Source organism: Cervus canadensis, chromosome 15 (assembly GCF_019320065.1).
Source record: "Cervus canadensis isolate Bull #8, Minnesota chromosome 15, ASM1932006v1, whole genome shotgun sequence".
NCBI lineage: Eukaryota > Metazoa > Chordata > Mammalia > Artiodactyla > Cervidae > Cervus > Cervus canadensis.
Genome location: NC_057400.1, coordinates 66601297 through 66619896, shown reverse-complemented (window position 1 = coordinate 66619896; position 18600 = coordinate 66601297). Strand labels below are relative to the sequence as shown.

Genomic DNA, 18600 nt, shown 5'->3' with positions numbered 1-18600 from the left:
AGATATCCCTTCAATAAGGATTTAAAGGTGTTTTTTTCTTTCTCTCTTTTCCCTTTCCTTCTCTAACCTTATCTTCTATTATGGTAGTGTCAAGTTTTATATCAGGCCAGCTTGCAGTGGTTAAACGTGTGAAATCTGCTGAAAGAAAAGCAACATATTCTCTAGTCCTTCCAGATAACTGTATAAAACCTAAGGCATCATTTTGAGAAGCACATTTTATCTCTCCCAACCAGAAAGGCATAATCATCCCTCTTGTACTGCCCATGAATGACAATTATATTATTTTGTATACTTTAAAAGTGTCCATATAGGTCCTCATTTCACTATAAGCAAGTATATTTAGTATTCATTGAGGTCAAGCTTATATTCATTTATTTTTAATTTTTTTTTACCTTTTTTATTGAAGTATAGTTGATTTACAATGTTGTGTCAGTTTCAGGTATACACAAAGTGATTCAGTATGTATATATACACACATATATATTCGTTTATATGGGGCTTCCCTGGAGGAGGAAATGGCAACTGATTCCCGTATTCTTGCCTGGAAATCCCATGGACATAGGAGCCTGGTGGGCTACAGTCTATGGGGTTGCAAAGAGTCAGACACGACTTAGCAACTAAATAACAACAACAAAATTCAATTATATATATTCTGAATATATATATTCTTTTTCAATTCTTTCCCCTTATAGGTTAGTATAAAATACTGAGTATAGTTCTCTATACTATACAATAGGTCCTTGTTGATTATCATTTTATATATAGTAGTGTGTATATGCTAATCTCAAACTCCTAATTTATTCCTCCCTCAAGTATATATTTATTAATGAAACATCAAGTTTAAATCTTCTTGATTCCTTCATAACTAATATGAATAAGAACAATTTCTTGTATTTGGTGTATTTTATACTTTTTAGTACTTTAACACCCATTATTCTGCATATCATTCACCTTCACCTTCTCAACTAAATAAGCAGAGATATACCACTCTTCTTTTAAGGAAAAGACAGGCATGAAGAGGTTAATTTACCAAAGGGACACAGCACATCAATACTGGAGTTGGAACCAGACGAGTATTTCCTTTCCCCAAACCCTGAAAACAATTGAGGAAAATTTGAAAACTAGTCACCTACATGCTTTTGTCAGGTAAATCTGGCTTATCTGGGGTTGCTTGTTTGCCTATTCTATTAAATTACACAGAACTTCCTAGAATTTTTAATTGAATTATACAAAGTGTTTCAATTACCTCTGTCCACATCTAAAGTATAAATGTTTACAAGTTTCATTGAGGATCTTTCTGGTGCTCTATGGTTGTTGGATATAACAAGCAAATCAGTGATCAAGTAATGTTGATAATTGCATCTTTATTTTTAGAACAGAATTATTTTACTTTAAAATAGTGAGTTCTAGAGAAAGCAATGGATTACCAATGGCAGAACATCAGGAGTCAGTGGGTGTACCGCCAAGGACCTTCAAGCCATATTTACCTGAAATCGAAATTTAATTTGATTTAAAACAATATTTAAAGGTTGAAATTCTGCTAGAAAATGTAAAGTTAAGAAGTAATTCTGAAGCACTGTAGAGACAAATTGGGAAGCAGCTTCTAAAATAATCTTAATTTTAAAATAATAAAAATCGAACAGTCAGTATAATTAGCACTCACTTTGTTCTGCATGTTTACCAGTTGCTCTATTTTGTTCCCATTGTTGGTGGCTGACTTTACTGTCTCCTTCCCTGATGACTTGTCTGTCTTATGTCGCTTGGGCTTCAGACAGGTCTACTTTCACCTACTTAAAAGCATGGCACAATACATACAGCATATTTTCAGGACAATTTTTAGCACAATAATACCCATTTGGTTTTTTAAGGTAATAAACATAAAAATAATAATAAAGAACAGTACTAATTGAACCAGTTTTTATCATATTATAAGTTTTTTCATGGTTATACTCCTTGAGGCATAGAGAGTTTGAGTAAATTCTCTTGTATCATACAACTCACCAATAGCAGATATGGGGTCGAATTCAGGATTTAGAGACCTAGAGTCTACTGCTCATGACAGCATTCTGTTAACAATATTTTACTTTAATATAATGTTATATCATCGCTTATGATAGATCAAGTTAGTTATTTATGAGTTAGACAAGCACAGATCTAGTTTTTTTGTTGCTGTCTTGAGCATTTTTTTTTCTTCTGAATATTAGCTCAGTGAATGGGAAACTGGGAAATATTAGATCTCTAGTCTAACGTAGCTCTGAGATAGTGAGATTCCAAACTCTTTATGCTTCACTTTCATTGTGTGGATAATGGAATTTTTAGAAGAGATTAACTGGATCTCAGATGAATGGCATGTGTTTTTATCTGGAAAATGGATGTTTTTCCATTTGGCTACTCAGCAAGCCATGGGGATGGGAAATCCTCAATATGGGCAGATTTTAGATGATGCTTTTACTCATCCACTTTATGAAGGGGGTTGCCCTCTTGTAATAATATACACACAATTATAGGCAGTGATGAGTAAATGTGTTGGGTGGTCTGAGACCTAGAGAAATATTGAAAGACTGAGAACAAGCGTATCTGTATACATGTGGCTATATCCTTTACTGTACAACAGAAACTTAACACAACATTGGAAAGCAACTATACTCCAATGAAAAAAAGAAAGAAAGAACATGCCTATCTGGGTTTATGGCACATGGGTGGCTTTATAGTCTTAAGTATGAAGCATGAAGATTTTTGTATTGTGTGTTAACAACCACCGTGGAGGAGGCAACATACACCCAGGTCATCAGAATGACTTGGCCCAGTTTTGGTAGACACAGGCAGCTTATGCTTCCAAAAAAATAATTATAAGAACAGAGTAGCGTGGTGACAGAGACAGAAGCAATGCATAGTCTAGCAGCCTAAGCACTCATTCCCTAAAGCTAATCTAGCCACTGCTATTGCCTAATGCCATTCTTCTAGCAACAGGAAACATCCCAAATTCCCCAAATAAGTACTATTCTGTGAGGAGGAGAAGTGGCATTTGATGGCAACTTTACAGAGGGCTAAAGCATCTGCCTGCAGTGCGGGAGACCTGAGTTCGATCCCTGGGTTGGGAAGATCCCCTGGAGAAGGAAATGGCAACCCACTCCAGTACTCTTGCCTGGAAAATCCTATGGACTGAGGAGCCTGGTAGGCTACAGTCCATGAGGTCGCAAAGAGTCGGACACGACTGAGCGACTTTACTTACTTACTACATTTGACCACTTTACCATGGAAGGCATTGCAATCCATCTATACTATTGGGTATGGTTTTACCTTTCTTGCCTATAAAACTTGAGTGCTTAAATAGAGCTTTTTCTATTGACAAAGAATTCCTGAATAACATCACATCAGACCAAGAGACCTATTTCATAGAATAGAAGGGATAGTATGGGCACATATTCATGGGATCCACCGGTTCAATCACATACTATATAATCCAAAAACTGAGCTCCTGATAGCATTATGACCTTTTGCCAAAGCACCTAAGGTACCAACTTGGAGATGACTTTCCATTAGCATGGCAAGTCATCCTCCACAGTGTAATACAGACTTTTAATCAATGACCATTATCAGTGACAGGTCACTGCCAGGTAGAATATATTAAGTGTGGTCCTGCTTACAATTACTTGCAATGACCCACATGAGGAATTCATGCTTCTAGGTCCTGCAATTTTTGGCTCTGTGGCTTCAGAAGTTTTGATTCTTAATGCAGAAGTTCCTCTACTAGGAAAATAGCAAGAGTCCCATTAAACTTTATGCTACCTATGCCATCACTTATTTCACACTCCTTGTACAAGAAATCTTCTGGCAAGGAAAGGCAACACTATCCTGGTAGTAATAACTGATCCTGGTCACCAGGTGGAAATAGGGCTGCTGCTACACAATGGGACCAGGTAATCTACTGGGGTACTGCTTGGTAATTCTGTGCTCAATGTTGATGAGAAAGAAACAAAAGCAGAAGTTATAAACTAAAAAAATGTTACGCAGAGGCTCAGTCTCATGAATAAGCATCTTGGTTTCCCCGCTAGAGTGAACATTTACACAGAAAAGGGTGCCAGCTATGACAAGAACTTAATGGATAATGATGAGTATCATTTCTTTCTAAATACAAGCTGCAGTGGTGGGAGCTCTAGTTTTTCCTACTAATCTTACTCAAGTATATTTCCTCGTGAAACAAAGAACAGCCCAAACCATGGAGGGACTGTTCCCAAACGGGAAGAGCTTAGATACCCACAGACCTCCATGAGGATGTTCCAAGGCACTCATGTTCGTGGCTTCCAGAATCACCACTTTCTAATGGCTTCTAGTTGAGTCCTTCCCTAGTAATTACTTTGACCAAAGGGAGATGCCTCACCAGAATTAACTGCCTCACTCCAAAGCAAACTGCATATAACCACTAATCCATGGGAAGGTACAGCCCTCTTTCTTCAATTCAGAATATCTCTGAAGGGTCACACCAGCCCCCCAGTTCCTTATCGGATGGTTGGAGCCATTGATGCATCACAGTTCAACATCTCCTTCTGCCCAATCCAGATCCCTCATTCCTGCACAGGTGTCATTACCGAAAACAATCCCCAGGGAACCATCTGGATGCAAATATCCATCTCAGATTCTTTTCCCTAGGGAACTTGCCCTACGGCATTATTACATCTCAGTTGCTTTAGCATATATTTAAAAGATGTTGTTAACTTGACTCCCACCTCCCAGTGCCACACCTTCCAATGTGGTCTTTCCTTAGGTGATTCTTGGATTCTCAGAAGTGCTGCTGGCCCCCTTTGGCCATGCTTTCTTCCCAGGGTTCTGGAGAAGGGAGGTCTTTACCTTCAGGATCATCCACCTGTTAAAGGCTGCTGTACTGCTTATCTTTTCTCCCCATTGTGAAACTTCATGAGAGATTTTTACTAAATTACAGATCAGACTGTCCAATTCAGTAGCCCTCTCTTGTATTCTCTGGTGGCTCAGACGGTAAACCGTCTGCCTACAATGTGGGAGACTCAGGTTCAATTCCTGGGTCTGGAAGATCTCTTGGAGAGGGAAATGGCAACCCACTCCAGTATTTTTGCCTAGAAAATCCCATGGACGGAGGAGCCTGGTAGGCTGCAGTCCATGGGGTCACTAGGAGTTGGAAATGACTGAGTGACTTCACTTCACTCTTGTATTCATCCTCTTTAATGTCTCTGATTTAAAGCCCAGTTTGGGATTGTTTACCCCAGATCTTCCATCCTGGGTAATCCATCCTTTAATAATTCTCAAGTTTCCTTTTTTTACCCAACTTCCCACATTTTTGCTGGAAGTATCTGTACTCCCTTCTGCCTTTATGCAAGGAGAGCAATTGGTTGTTTCAATGCTGGGAACACCTTAAACACTCATTTTTAGGGAATTATGGAGGATAAATACAAATTTAAATTGTGCCTTTATTAGCAAAGTTCATCTATTAGCATTGACTGACTCAAAAATATTTCAAAAATTTTTTGCTTCCTCAGTTAAAATTGATCAACTATTTCTCTGAGTCAACCCTCAGACCATAATTATCTTTGAGGAAAAACATCATTTTTTGTAAAGGATAGCAACAAAATCAACAAAAATGATGAATAGGCAGATGACTATTTATAAAAGCACTGTACTAGATATTGAAGGTCATAAAAAATATATTTTATACTTGCTGTTAGTAAGTTCTTAAAAGCTGAAGATGAAAAGCAGATGATATCACATAAAATAACATTAAATGAAAGGCTTTAATAATATCCAAGTAGAAATGGATAAAACTATAAGAATGTGAGAGGAGATTTACTAGTGAGAGAGAAAGAATTTGTACTTGCAAAAAAGGGAGTATTAGAAGAGTGTAGACTCATGGAAACCAAATATTCAGATTTTCAAGAGGAAGAAAGACAAGGGCCGTGCATCTAAGCAAACTATAATTACATTCTACTCCATGTCTACCATGTTCTATGAAGCAAAAGTGGACTGATGTTCTGTTAGCAGCCATTTATAATTCAGCATATTTTAGTTGCCTGAGTACTCACATTTTTAAAGAATTTTAGCCAAGTTTGGTTTTGGTCCGAATTCTTCCTTGGGATAAATTTCAAACCATAGAAAAAGCACATCGTTTTTTGGCTTCCCAGTAAGGCAACCTGGGTTAGACTTTGTGGGACTCTGGGTTCTGTAGCCATGCTCAGCACAAAGGTTTCTGGCAGACACAGGCCCATTTCGAAAGCCACGCCAATGGCTGCTATTGCAGGGGTAAGCCCTTCAAAAGACCAAAATTCCTGTTTTCAATTATGTAGGTCTTGTTATGATTTATTTAGTTCTGGACATCCAATCCTGTAAAGATTGAACCCCACTTTCATTAAAGATATCATATGGAGCAAATAGGCAGCTCAAAATTGCAGAACAGTTTATGGAGCAGACAAAATGAAGTTATTCTGAAAAACTATATTGAAGCAATATTTGTTAATAAGTCATTTGATGATATATAAAACATTAAAAAAAACACAAGGTTAAGCCCTTTTATATTACTTTCCTTACTGCTTTATTTTTATTACCTAAGACTTGTTTAAAGCATAAGAATTTCATGGCTGTAACAGTACCTCTGCATTCATTTTTATAATAATAGCTATCATTTATTTAGTTCTTAACTAATCTAGACATTTTATGTGTTCAGTTTCATTTTGTCCTTAACTCTGTGACTAAACACTATTCATGTTTTATAGGTAAGGAGACTGACACTTAAAGATACTAAGTATTTTTTCAAAGGTCACAAAGTTAATAAGTATTGGAGGCATTTAATATATATCATGGACTATATTAATGCAAAATTTGGCTTCCTCCCTTAGTAGTTTCCCTTCTGTAGCCCTTTGCTGATGAACTCAGGAGTAGGTATGTACTTGCTTTGGTCAATGAAATAATATGTGCTCACTTCTGAGCAAAAGTGTTGTGGGATGCTACCAAGCAGAAGTTTGAAGAGTTAGTGAATGGGTCATCGTGACTTTTTTCTTTTCACCTCACAATCAGAAGTGCCCTAGTTAGAGACAGCTCTTTTAGCCTAGAGTATATCTGCCTTGAGATAAACAGAAGCAGCATTTTGCAATGGACAGGTAGTGTGAGTGAAAATCAACTGTTACTCTTTTCTGATACTTGGGGGTCACTTGTTGACACAGTATCCTGGTCTGACCTGACTGACTCAATAGAATGAGCAAGTAGAAGTCACTTTGACTTGAATTCAACATCTTTCCCATGATTGTTGCAAATAAAAAAAGTTACTCAAAGTATTTATGTGCCATCTACTGTGAGATTATGTTCATTTGCTTTCATTGATTTTATTTTTGCATTTTTAATCTATGACCAGACAACAGCATATGTATTAATATGTGTATATGCCTTTCCTTCTGCCTAACCTTAAGTATATTAAGTAACAGTAATTTTTCATCTCCCAAGATGTCTTTATCTACCCTTGGCAGACACTAACTCTTGAAATAAACAGTGTCTTTGGAAATAATGTTGAAAATATCATTTTGTAACATTTCTACAACTTAAATCTAATATTTGTATTGAATTCATGTAAAATTATAGCTTACTTACTTCTGGTTTATCACCCCTTCTGCATTTCTGATGCACAGTCTCTTGTACTCTTTAGATCAGTCATTTCCTCTACTGCCTAGGTCTAGGGGGAAAAAAAGGCACTTAATTTTTCTTCTTTTATCTATATTTTGTTTTTTAATATTTTTAGTGTTATATTCATAAAAAACTATATCCAGCAAACACATAGATTTCCACATATCCCAAGAAGTTGTTAAAATTCATTAAAATAAACTTTTAAAATTCAGAATATTCTTAGATTTACAGAAGAATCACAAAGATAGTACAAGGTATTCATATGCACTGCACACATATACTCTTATTATTAACTTGTTTTGTGTAGTGCATTTGTTACAATAAATGGCTAAGATTGATGTATTACTATTCACTGAGGTTGACAAATTATTCAGACTTCCTTAGTTTTTGTCTAATGTCCCTTGTCTTTTCCTGGATTCCATCCAGGATACCACATTATAAGTAGTTAAGTCTCCTTAGGCTCCTCTTTACTGTGATAATTTCTCATGTTGCCCTAGTTTTTGATACTGGGTAGCTATTTTGTAGAATAACTCTCTATTCTGATGTCTGGTGTTTTTTCCTCATGATTAGATGGAGCTGTGGTTTTATGAGAGGAAGTCCTCAGAGATAAAGTGTCATCTTCATTACATCATTTCAAGGGTAGATACTATCAATGTGATTGATTACTTCTGATGTGAACCCTGATCACCTGTCAGAGATAGAGTTGATCAGGCTTCTCCTCCATAAAGTTAACTTTTCCTGACTTTTGATGCTATGCTTTTTTTTTTTTTTTTTTTTTTTTTTTTTTTTTTTTTTTTTTTACCTTTCTTTACTATGCTGGGCTTCTCTCTGAACAGCCCACACTTAAGGAGTAGAGAGTTATGCTTCACTTCCTTGAGGGCAAAGTATCTACACAAATTATTTGGAATCCTTCTGTATGGCATGTTTATCTTTTCTCCACAATTTAGTAACTTACTAATCATTTGTTTATATCAATATAAACTCATGAACATTTATTTTTAGCACTGGATCATAATCGAATTCTATTTTATTTTCTTGCTCATTTTTTTTCCATCTTTGGCCATGGGAAGCTCTCTCAGTTGATTCCTGTGTCCCTCAGATATACGCCATCATTGTGGTTTTCTTTTCTTATTACCAGCCCCTTGTGTTCAGACACTACAGAAGACTGCAGCATCATCTTGTATACTTTTCCCCAAGATTATAGAATCAGCTGCTTTTTTTTCCAAGAAGTACCCTAGTTCCTTTTACTAGAAATCAAGATCTAGGTAACATGTGCTCATTGTTACTAAAGTGCATCGCTTCTGGATCCTCTAAGCTGACAAAGCAGGAAGCAATATGTGTGAATAATAACTGGTACATGCTCACATATCTATAAATATTTGTATATGTAACTATTTTAATCTAAAAAATGGGCTTTTGCTGATGTATCCAAATTCCATCAATTTCCACAAGATCACTGTAGCTTTCTTCCTTTGCTTATCTGTAACCCTCCATTCCAGAAGTGAGAAATCCGGCTATTACCATTGGACATAGGTTCACTTCGTTGTTTAATCACAATATACACGTGTAGTGGTGTCAGAATTATTAATCCCTACCCCCATGTGAAATAACTCTAATATCTATAGCATATTGCTTAGGCGTAGTTCCCTTTGCCTCTAGTCTTGTAGACTCCACTTCTTTCCAAGTTTATTGAGGCCAGGACATTTACTCCCTCCCTCCCCTTCCAGGGAACTTGTTTCACACGTTCATAGTACAGTTAGATTGTTTTTGCTACATTCTGCCTTTCGTCCTGGAATCCCCCAATATCCTAAGTGATTTTTAAAATTTTTCATGCGTTAAGGTTCAGTCTTTTGCTCCACAGTGTCATGTATCCACCATTATAGTGTAAGACAAAATACTTTCACTGCCTTAAATTGTTTTCTATGCTTCATCTATTAAATCCTCTCCCGTTCCCCAAACCTTTGGCAAACACATATTTTTACCATGGCTCCAGTTTTGCCTTTTCCATAATAAAATATTCTTTGAATCATACACTGATAGCCTTTACAGAGTGACTTCTTTCAGTTAGAAACAGGCATTTAAGATTCACCAATGTCTTTTCATGGTTTGATAGGTCATATCTTTTTTCCCTTTAATAGTATTACATGTATATACCTTGTACAAGTAAACTACAGTTGCTTTATACATTCACCTAGTGAAGGACATCTTGGTTGCTTCCAGTTTTTGACAATCATGAAAAAAGCTGCTATAAGCATTCACATGCAGGTTTTTGTGAAACATAAATTTCCAAATGACTTGGATAAATAACCATGAGAATGTTTATTGAATCGAATGGTAGGGACATATTTAATTTCATAAAAAGCTGCCAAACTGTCTTCCAAGTTGCTGTACCATTTTCCATTTTCAGAGCAATGAATCGGAGTTTCTGTTGTGCAACATCCTTGTCTGCAGTCAACACTATCAGTATTTTGGATTTCAGCCAAATATTGAGATCACCAAAAATTTCATTTTCTGTAACATCTTATGGAAGCCATAAGATTACGTAATGTAAAATAATGTAGAAATATTGTACATTATTTAATGTAGAAGTTTTAGTTTGGAAAAGGCAGATATCGTTAAGGATAGACAAAGCTCTCACACTTTATACTTTTTCTGAGAATCATCAAGTCCACTTCAGAGTACTTTAACGTTAGTAATTTGGGGAGACAACACACCCTGAATAAGCTATCGCTATGCATGAAGTTAATTTCCACCATAAAATGAAGCTAGAATCAAAGTTCCAAGTAACAATTAGAACTGAACAACTTTCCTATTTAACATACAACATTGTTGATTATATTTATCATATTTTATATTACTTATCTGGGGATAAATTAAGTTGGAAGTCTGTACCTTTTGATTGCCTTCAGCCAGTTCCCCCTTCTCTTCCCCCACCACTGGTAAACACAAATTTGATCTATTTTCCTATTAGTTTGTTTTTTGAAGTATAATTGAACAACACTGTGTTCTTGTTACAAAGCATAGCAATTCCATATTTTTACACTTTTCAAAGCAATCACCACTAGTCTAGTTACCTTACTAAAATATTATTACATAGCTATTGAATATATTTCCCACACTGTACATTTCATAGCTGTGACTCATTTATTTTGCAGCTGGAAGTTTGTCCCTCTTAATCTCCTTCACTTATTTCTTTCCTTTCCCCAGCCCCTCCCTTCTGGCAACCCTGTTTCTTCTCTGTATCCATAACTCTCTTTCAGTTTTGTTTGTTCGTTTGTTTTCTTTGTCAGATTCCACAAAAATGCGAGGTCTTACCGTTCTTGTCTTTCTCTATCAAACTTATTTCACTAAGCATAGTACTCCAGGACCGTCCTTGTTGTCACAAATGGTAAGACTTCATTCTTTTTATGGCTGATATTCCATTGTGTGTGTGTGTGTGTGTGTGTATGCATACCACATCTCTTTTATCCATTCATCTATTAATGGGAATTGAGGGTGCTTCCATATCTTGGCTACTGTAAAGAAAGCTGCAATATACATAGGAATGCATTTATCTTTTCAAATTAGTGCTTTTTTTTTTAAGATTAATACCTAGAAGTGGAATTGCTGGGTGATATGGTAGTTCTACTTTTAACTTTTTGAGAAAACTCCTTACTGTTTTCCATAGTAGGTGCCCCAAAATTTACATTCCCACCAACAGTGTACCAAGCTCCCCTTTTCTCCATGTCCTTGCCAACACTTGTTATTTGTTGTCTTTTTGATAGTAGCCATTCTGACAGGTGTGAGATGATACCTTATTGTGGTTTTGATTTGCATTTCTCTGATGATTAGTGATATTGAGCATCTTTTCATGTGCCTGTAAGCCATCTGTGTCTTTGGGAAAAGGTTTATTCAGATACTCTGCCCATTTACTAATCACGTTGTTTGTTTACTTGATGTTGAGTTATATGAGTTCTTTGGATATTAACCCCTTATCAGGCATAATGTTTGCAAAATCTTTTCACATTCAGTAGGTGGCCTTCTCATTTTGTTGATCCATTTCCTCTGCTGTTCAAAAGCTTTACAGTTTAATGTAGTCCCATTTGTTTATTTTTGCTTTTACTTCCCTTGCTGAAGGAGATAGTTTCCCCTCCCCCCCCAAAAAAAACCTACTAAAACCAAAGCCAAACACCTAACTCCCAATGTTTTCTTGTAAAAGTTTTATAGTTTCAAGACTTTAATCCATTTTTAATTACATGATTTAATATTTCAATTCTTCATTTTAACAATGTATCTACAACTTGTGGTCTTTAGACTATTCATATAGAAACCCACTAGTCCATGTTGAACTATCACATATATAGAAATAAAGGATTATAACATAGTAATCAGACGTTTCAGTCAAATTATCCAAACAATTTAATATACTCTGGGAGAAACCTAAGCTAGAACAGTTGATAGTAAATGATTCTTTCATCACAGCACTAATCGATGATTTCTGCTCTACTGAAATAGTTCAGTGAAAGATACTGAATAAAGTTTTCTGTCAATATGTACTGCTAAATTAATAGGGAATCAGAAAAAGCATCACTTAAATGGGTGCAGGGTAACTTAAAATATTGTGTAGAATGAATGAACATCATATAGCATTAAAAACACATTAAAGTTAAGAAGTAGAAACTTATTAGTGAATTTATTTTCACAAAATCTTGATACAAAACTGAACATGTTTAATGAATATACACTTATTCATTGCATTTTTCTTTCTTTTCAAAATTTGAAGTTCTTATAAAAGCTTAAACATAGTGGGATTCTCTGCCTCTCAAGTTAAATCTATTTATTTATTACTATAAATAAATAGAAATCACATATTTCTATCTCCAAAATTGCCTTGACTGTAATTCATATCAATTTACAATCAATATGAAGTGTCAAATAACAAAGCCAAGAATAACTTTATGAGAACATCTGAATAAGTATGCTTTCTAAAATTAGAAAAAATGCTTCTATATGGAACCCTATACAAAGGTATCTATACAAAGGTATTTCATAATTTGTAATTACAATTCATTTAGGCAGGATAGAAATATTTAGATGCAATAAGTTTGAATGAAATGTATAACTGATGCTCTTTGCAACTCTCTTTTGAGACTCTACATCTGAGAAAATAAAAGGCAACATGGAATTACTGTTCAACACTGTCCACTTTATATCCACATTTTTTTAGTTTGCTAATAACTTTTCCATATTATGCTGATCTGCAATTTTTGAAACCATATTTTTAACCCAAGCAGTTGGCATAATTTCTAGAGTAACTGCCTTATTCTGGGAAATCTGGCTGCCATGATTAGTGGTTTGACTACAGTATTTCCATACGAGTAAGTTCCCACTGATGTATTTGTGGTTTCACATATACCAAGAAATATTCTGTGATGAGTGCTGGATGGAAAAGATTGTTCATTTCACAATGATCTTTCTGGCCACATAGACATACCACAATCTGTATCAGTAATCTTGAAATTTTGGCAGTCATAAATATACATTAGTCTTGCCAATATATATTCATTATTTAGACAGTTTTCTTTCGATGTTTTAGCCTTTAGGGATTGAAAGAAAAAGAAATATGTCTCTAAAAATTTTCCACATTTTCTATTGAATACCCCAAGCTACTTTAATAATTGACTTATACCAATTTCAGAGTCACATTTCTAGAATCTTTAGTTATATATATATACATCTATGTATATATATTGAGAGAGAGAAAGAGAGGAAGAAAGGGAGGGTGGTAAGGGAAAGACAGAGAGACTTCTCCTACTGAGAGCAATCAGAGTGCAGATGAAGCCAGGGTGCAGAAATTCCAATTGTTCCTTAAAAATATGTGCAGTTAAGGCACATAAAAGAATCAGTGGAGGACAATAACTTGTTTTTTCTTTCAGTCTATACCCACCAAGGAGAACAGACTCCAGTCACCATAAAAGGACCTCATCAGAGAAGGCTTTTAATATAAAGCATCTGTCTCAAGTTTTTAAAATGTGACTTCAGTTTTCCTCTTAAATACCATCACTGCTGACCTTTTGAAACAGAGCTGAAGTTTCTCTCTGCTTGAAATTGTTCATTCTCATGAAGAACAATAATCAATTAATGCATTTATTTTAATCTCACTTGGCCTTTCTTGAGAGCAAGCACATTCCAAAATAGCTCTCTGTGCTCCTTAAGTCTTAGTTACACTGTTTCATTTTGCATCTGAAAAATGAATTTGCTAGAGCAATTTTTCTGATAATTGTTAAAGGAAAAGATAAGTGGTATTATATGAAAGTTAATAACACATAATATATGATATAAAAATCATATATTTTTATATATTAAAGCCTGTTCAGCTATTGAACAGGCTTTAATGTATAAAATTCAAAATGATAAAACATGTTCTTCCTCTTACTCTTCCATTTATTTTGTTTTGTTAGTTGTTAGACAATTTTCATGAATTGCTTTTTGGGACATTTTTGTACAATTTTCCTTTGACCTTCTAATTTTTAGTTGGGGAACAGTACGGGAAACAATCTGGTTTTGATGGAATCCCAAATTTTTGTAAGTGTGTGTGTTCTAAATAAACTCAACTAGGTCATATGACTCATGTGCTTTCCATGGTCTCATTGACTTTATGTCTACAAACTTTCTAATTAATTTTATTTGATCATATAGACATTTTTAATTGTTTCTTTTAAAAAACTGAACTATTTTCTAAGAAAGAGGTACTACTTTAGAGTTTATTTTGCAAGATAACGTCAAAAGGTTTGTACAAATTCGCTCAATTTTCATAGCAAAAATAAATACTTGAGCCCCTTGTGGTTTTCAAGAACAGCTGTTTTCTCTAGTTTCAGCTCTATGATTAAGCCTTAAGGAGGGGACGAAGGGTGATGAGAAATTCAATTGGTGCCTTTGGAAGATCTAACAGGCATGCTAGGGATTTGTATGTTCTCTGTTTTTCTTTTCTTTATAAATACAGTAATAAGAAAAACTTTACCAAAAAAGTGACACAAAGGCATATAACACAACATATGTCAAAAGCAAGTTTTATGTAAATCAGTTTTGCGAGAATATTCTAACCTTTACCTTCTCACAAATGAAGTTTTGTTATAAAACCAAAGCACATAGAAGCAAGACAAATTCTCTGTGAACTTAGATATTTGACTTCATGTAAACATATTTAAGAATACTTGTGCTTTGCTATTTTATTATAGGTTTATTTTTTACAGGTCAGCATTTTTTGCTGGCATTTGTAAGGTTTAATGTTTACTTGGAAAAGATGGGGGCCTCTGAATTCCTTTAAGACATGATCATTTATCTTGAAGTTATCCTGAAAATGCAGCAAGCCAGTAATACTTGTGAAGAGAAGGATAGACCCCATTTCTGCCCTGTAAATATGCTCTGAGCCTGTGTCCCTAGGAGTACGAAAAGTTGAGAAATGAGAGAATGTTAGAACCATGCTTTTGCTTTGCATTCAGATTTATTATGAAGGCACAGAACTCTTCTCTGGTTACTCACAGTAAAGAACTTGCCTGCCGATGCAGGGAAATGAGTTTGATCCCTGGGTCAGAAAAATCCCCTGGAGAAGGAATTGACTACCCACTCCAGTATTCTCACTTGGGAAATCCCATGGACAGAGGAGCTTGGTGGGCTACAGTCCATTGGATCGCAGGAGAGTCGGATATGACTTAGCAACTAAACAACAATAACAACAATAGATTTTGAGATGGTGGGATCTTCCTCCCCCAGGGATTGAGCTTGGGTCTCCAGCATTGCAGACAGATTCCTTACCATCTGAGACACCAGTGAAGCTCACTTTGAGAGGATAAACAGATACAAAGGCTGGGACAGTTTTGTGGTTTCTACTCTCCTTTTTAAAGCGACTCTGGCCAGCCACATGCCTCATGAACCTAGGAGCCATTGATTCAATATTTATTTATAACTAGAATGTAAATAAAAGATGAAATATAGCTTTCTATGACTTACTTAAGCTTTGGTTTATTTGGAGGACTTTCTTCCTTTTATGCCAAGAATAGCTAATGTTCAAGAATGTTATTCCCAAAGTCAAAGATCAGTCTAGAGCTATAATCATGTCACATCACAGTATGAAGTTTTAAATCTTCATTCATTAATTCACTGTAGATCAGACTGAGTTGTTTTAAACCAAACACAGTTTATATAGGTAATATTTTTTTAAATAAGTTAAAAATTCATGTAATGTATGGTTAAGATATTTTCAAAATCTAGTGATTCTAAGAGATACATATTTTTCTAACCACCATGGATGTCAGGGAGTCATGAAAGAAGTGGCCAGCTTATCTTCAGGCATTTTTCCTGTTTAATTCCTTTTATGTAGAAAAGATGAAAACTGGAGATATTTACCAAAGATCTAGGGGGGAATTAAAGAGGATTTACTGTAGAAACAGTTTTTTACAAAATTGCATCATACAGTTTACTCCCTAGCCTGCAAATGGTCCAAATTGTCTGAAAAAGGAACAGGGCAGGTATCTGTGGTTAGTTCTTTGCCAAGTGTAGGTTAGTTTTTACCTCTGAACATTTACAACTATCTCCTCACTGTCTCCTCCCATTCCTTGTACTGTCCAGTACAAGTTTTATTTTGTTTTCAATTAAAGTAGATACTGTGAATAAAATAAATGAAGAGCTAAATAGATAAATGAGGTGTGTGTGTTTGTGTATGTATATGAGAGAAAATGGTTTAGGATGATTCTTTGCCAAAATCTGTGTTCAAACACTTCCTACATGTACTTAGCTATTTATTGCCAGTTATTAAATTAAACTCACAGTAAACTTTAAAAAGTATGTAAAAAAGTGAAGTGACATGAAGCACTGGAAAAGAGCAAAAATTTTAAATTAGTCCCAGAGCTACATTAACTTTTTTCAATTATTAGTAGACTTCACCATAAAATTCTTTTATTTTTTTCTTTCAAAATGTAGCCAAGAAACTAACATCTTCCTTTGCTTTCTTTACAGGAAAGAACCAGTATCTGGATTATTTCCAGGCCATCCAGACAGCTATTTCAACTGGAACAAGTGACCTTTGGAACAGACTAGAACATAGCAGACTGGCCAGACAGAGCGAGGGAGTAGTCAGCTGGGAAGGGCCCCAGCATGTTCCTATGAAATGTCATTTGAAGTAAGAGGACAGTAAAAAGCTGAGGACAAATAAATGAACTTAAAAATATTTAAAGCCAATGAAAACTGTAAGACCACAACATGGGAATGAAGGAAAGACACAGTTTGAATCTCTACCTATCATTCTCTTTTTTTTTTTTTTTTTAGATTTTTATCTTTATTGGAACGTAGTTGCCCAACAATGCTGTGTTAGTTTCTATTGTACAGCAAAGCGAATCGACTGTGGTACACATATGTCTCCTTTTTTGGATTTCCTCCCCAGTTAGGTCACCACAGAGCTAAGTAGAATTCCCTGTGCTCTATAGCATGTTCTCTTTAGTTGTCTATTTTATACACAGCAGTGTATATATGTCAAGCCCAATCTCCCAATCTACCCCATTCCCTACTTTACCTCCTTGATGTCCAAACATTTGTTCTCCGTATCTGTGCCTCTATTTCTGCTTTGCAAATAGGTACACCTGTACCATTTTTCTAGATTCCACATATGTGCATTAATATATGATTATTTGTTTTTCTCTTTCTGACTTACTTCAGCCTGTATGACAGTCTCTAGGTCTATCTGCGTCTCTGCAAATGGCACAATTTTGTTCCTTTTTATGGCTGAGTATATTGTATATACATGCCACATCTTCTTTATTCATCCTTCTGCTGATGGACATTTAGGTTGCTTCCATGTCCTGGCTGTTATAAATAGCATCATTCTTTAATTCACATGCTCAACAAATATAGTTCTCCACCTGCTGAGTACATGCAATGTCCCTTAACTATACAACATTAATCTTTGAATCTTCACATCCTCATGAAGCTATAATTATCAAATAATAAATACTATTAACATAATTAATATAAATAGTCAATTGTTTACATCCCTTGACTGAGCCAGATTTCCTTAGTCTATGAACCTATGGTGATTAATAGATGCTCATAGAGAATGTCAAGGTTTTTATTTAGCAAATCATTGCTGCGTAAGATAACAGTTAAAATTATGGTAAAGATTTTATCAGAGAGGACAAAGTGATTATATTCTCCTAATATTTACCTGGAAGGCATATTGCTCTTTTCTTTCACAGAGAGCATATTAAGTTTTAGCTTACATCATTAGCAAGAAACATGCTAAAGAAACATTAAACATTTTACTGAACACTTTATGAATAAAGTGTTGTGTGTAGCACCAAAGAAGATACAAAGCTGTCAAAGCAATCCTTCATTAACATTTTTGAAGAATAAATGGAAAAGTTTTTTAAAAAGTTATTAAAAATTTATTTAAAATGTTTCTGAGAGTATTTTATTGATTTTTGCAAATATACTAGTAATGATAAGTTGATAAACCATGATTTATGGAGAAAATGCCATGAAATTTCAGAATGTCTTTAGCAGAGAATTTCATTAGGTCCAGCACGTGCTGAGGAATTCTTTTAAGAAGATAGCTTCTACAGATTCTAGTCAGACTCTCTTTAATGAGAATAGCAACACATGAAAGTCTAATGCAAGTTCCAAAGTGCCTATAGAGTTGCTTGCAAACTGGAAATGTTTGGCTCAATGAGTTCTGAGTGTGCATCTGAATAAACTCCAAAAATGTGGCTAAATGTAAATATAAGTTAATTAGCAAAGTTTTAGTCATGTAGCTGCAGTGGTACCATTGGGCTTTCCCAGTAGTTCAACGATAAAGAACCCTCCTGCAATGCAGGAGACACAGATTTGATCCCTGGGTCGGGAAGATTCCCTGGAGGAGGAAATAACAACCAACTCCACTATTTTTGCCTGAAAAATCCCATGGACAGGTGAGTCTGGCAGGCTACAGTCCAT

The 18600-nt window shown here is 35.2% G+C and overlaps 2 long non-coding RNA genes across 2 annotated transcripts; one reads left to right on the top strand and one right to left on the bottom strand.

Moving 5' to 3' along the window:
* Positions 1-1408: 1408 nt before the first annotated feature.
* LOC122453990 lies at positions 1409-11019 on the bottom strand. Its single transcript, XR_006273253.1, has 4 exons — positions 10954-11019; positions 7606-7687; positions 1664-1790; positions 1409-1487 (listed from the first exon to the last, which is right to left on the bottom strand). It is a non-coding gene; the product is annotated as an uncharacterized LOC122453990 (long non-coding RNA).
* On the top strand, positions 10847-18067 carry LOC122453989. The gene is made up of 2 exons (XR_006273252.1): positions 10847-11026; positions 16633-18067. It is a non-coding gene; the product is annotated as an uncharacterized LOC122453989 (long non-coding RNA).
* The last annotated feature ends 533 nt before the right edge of the window (positions 18068-18600 follow it).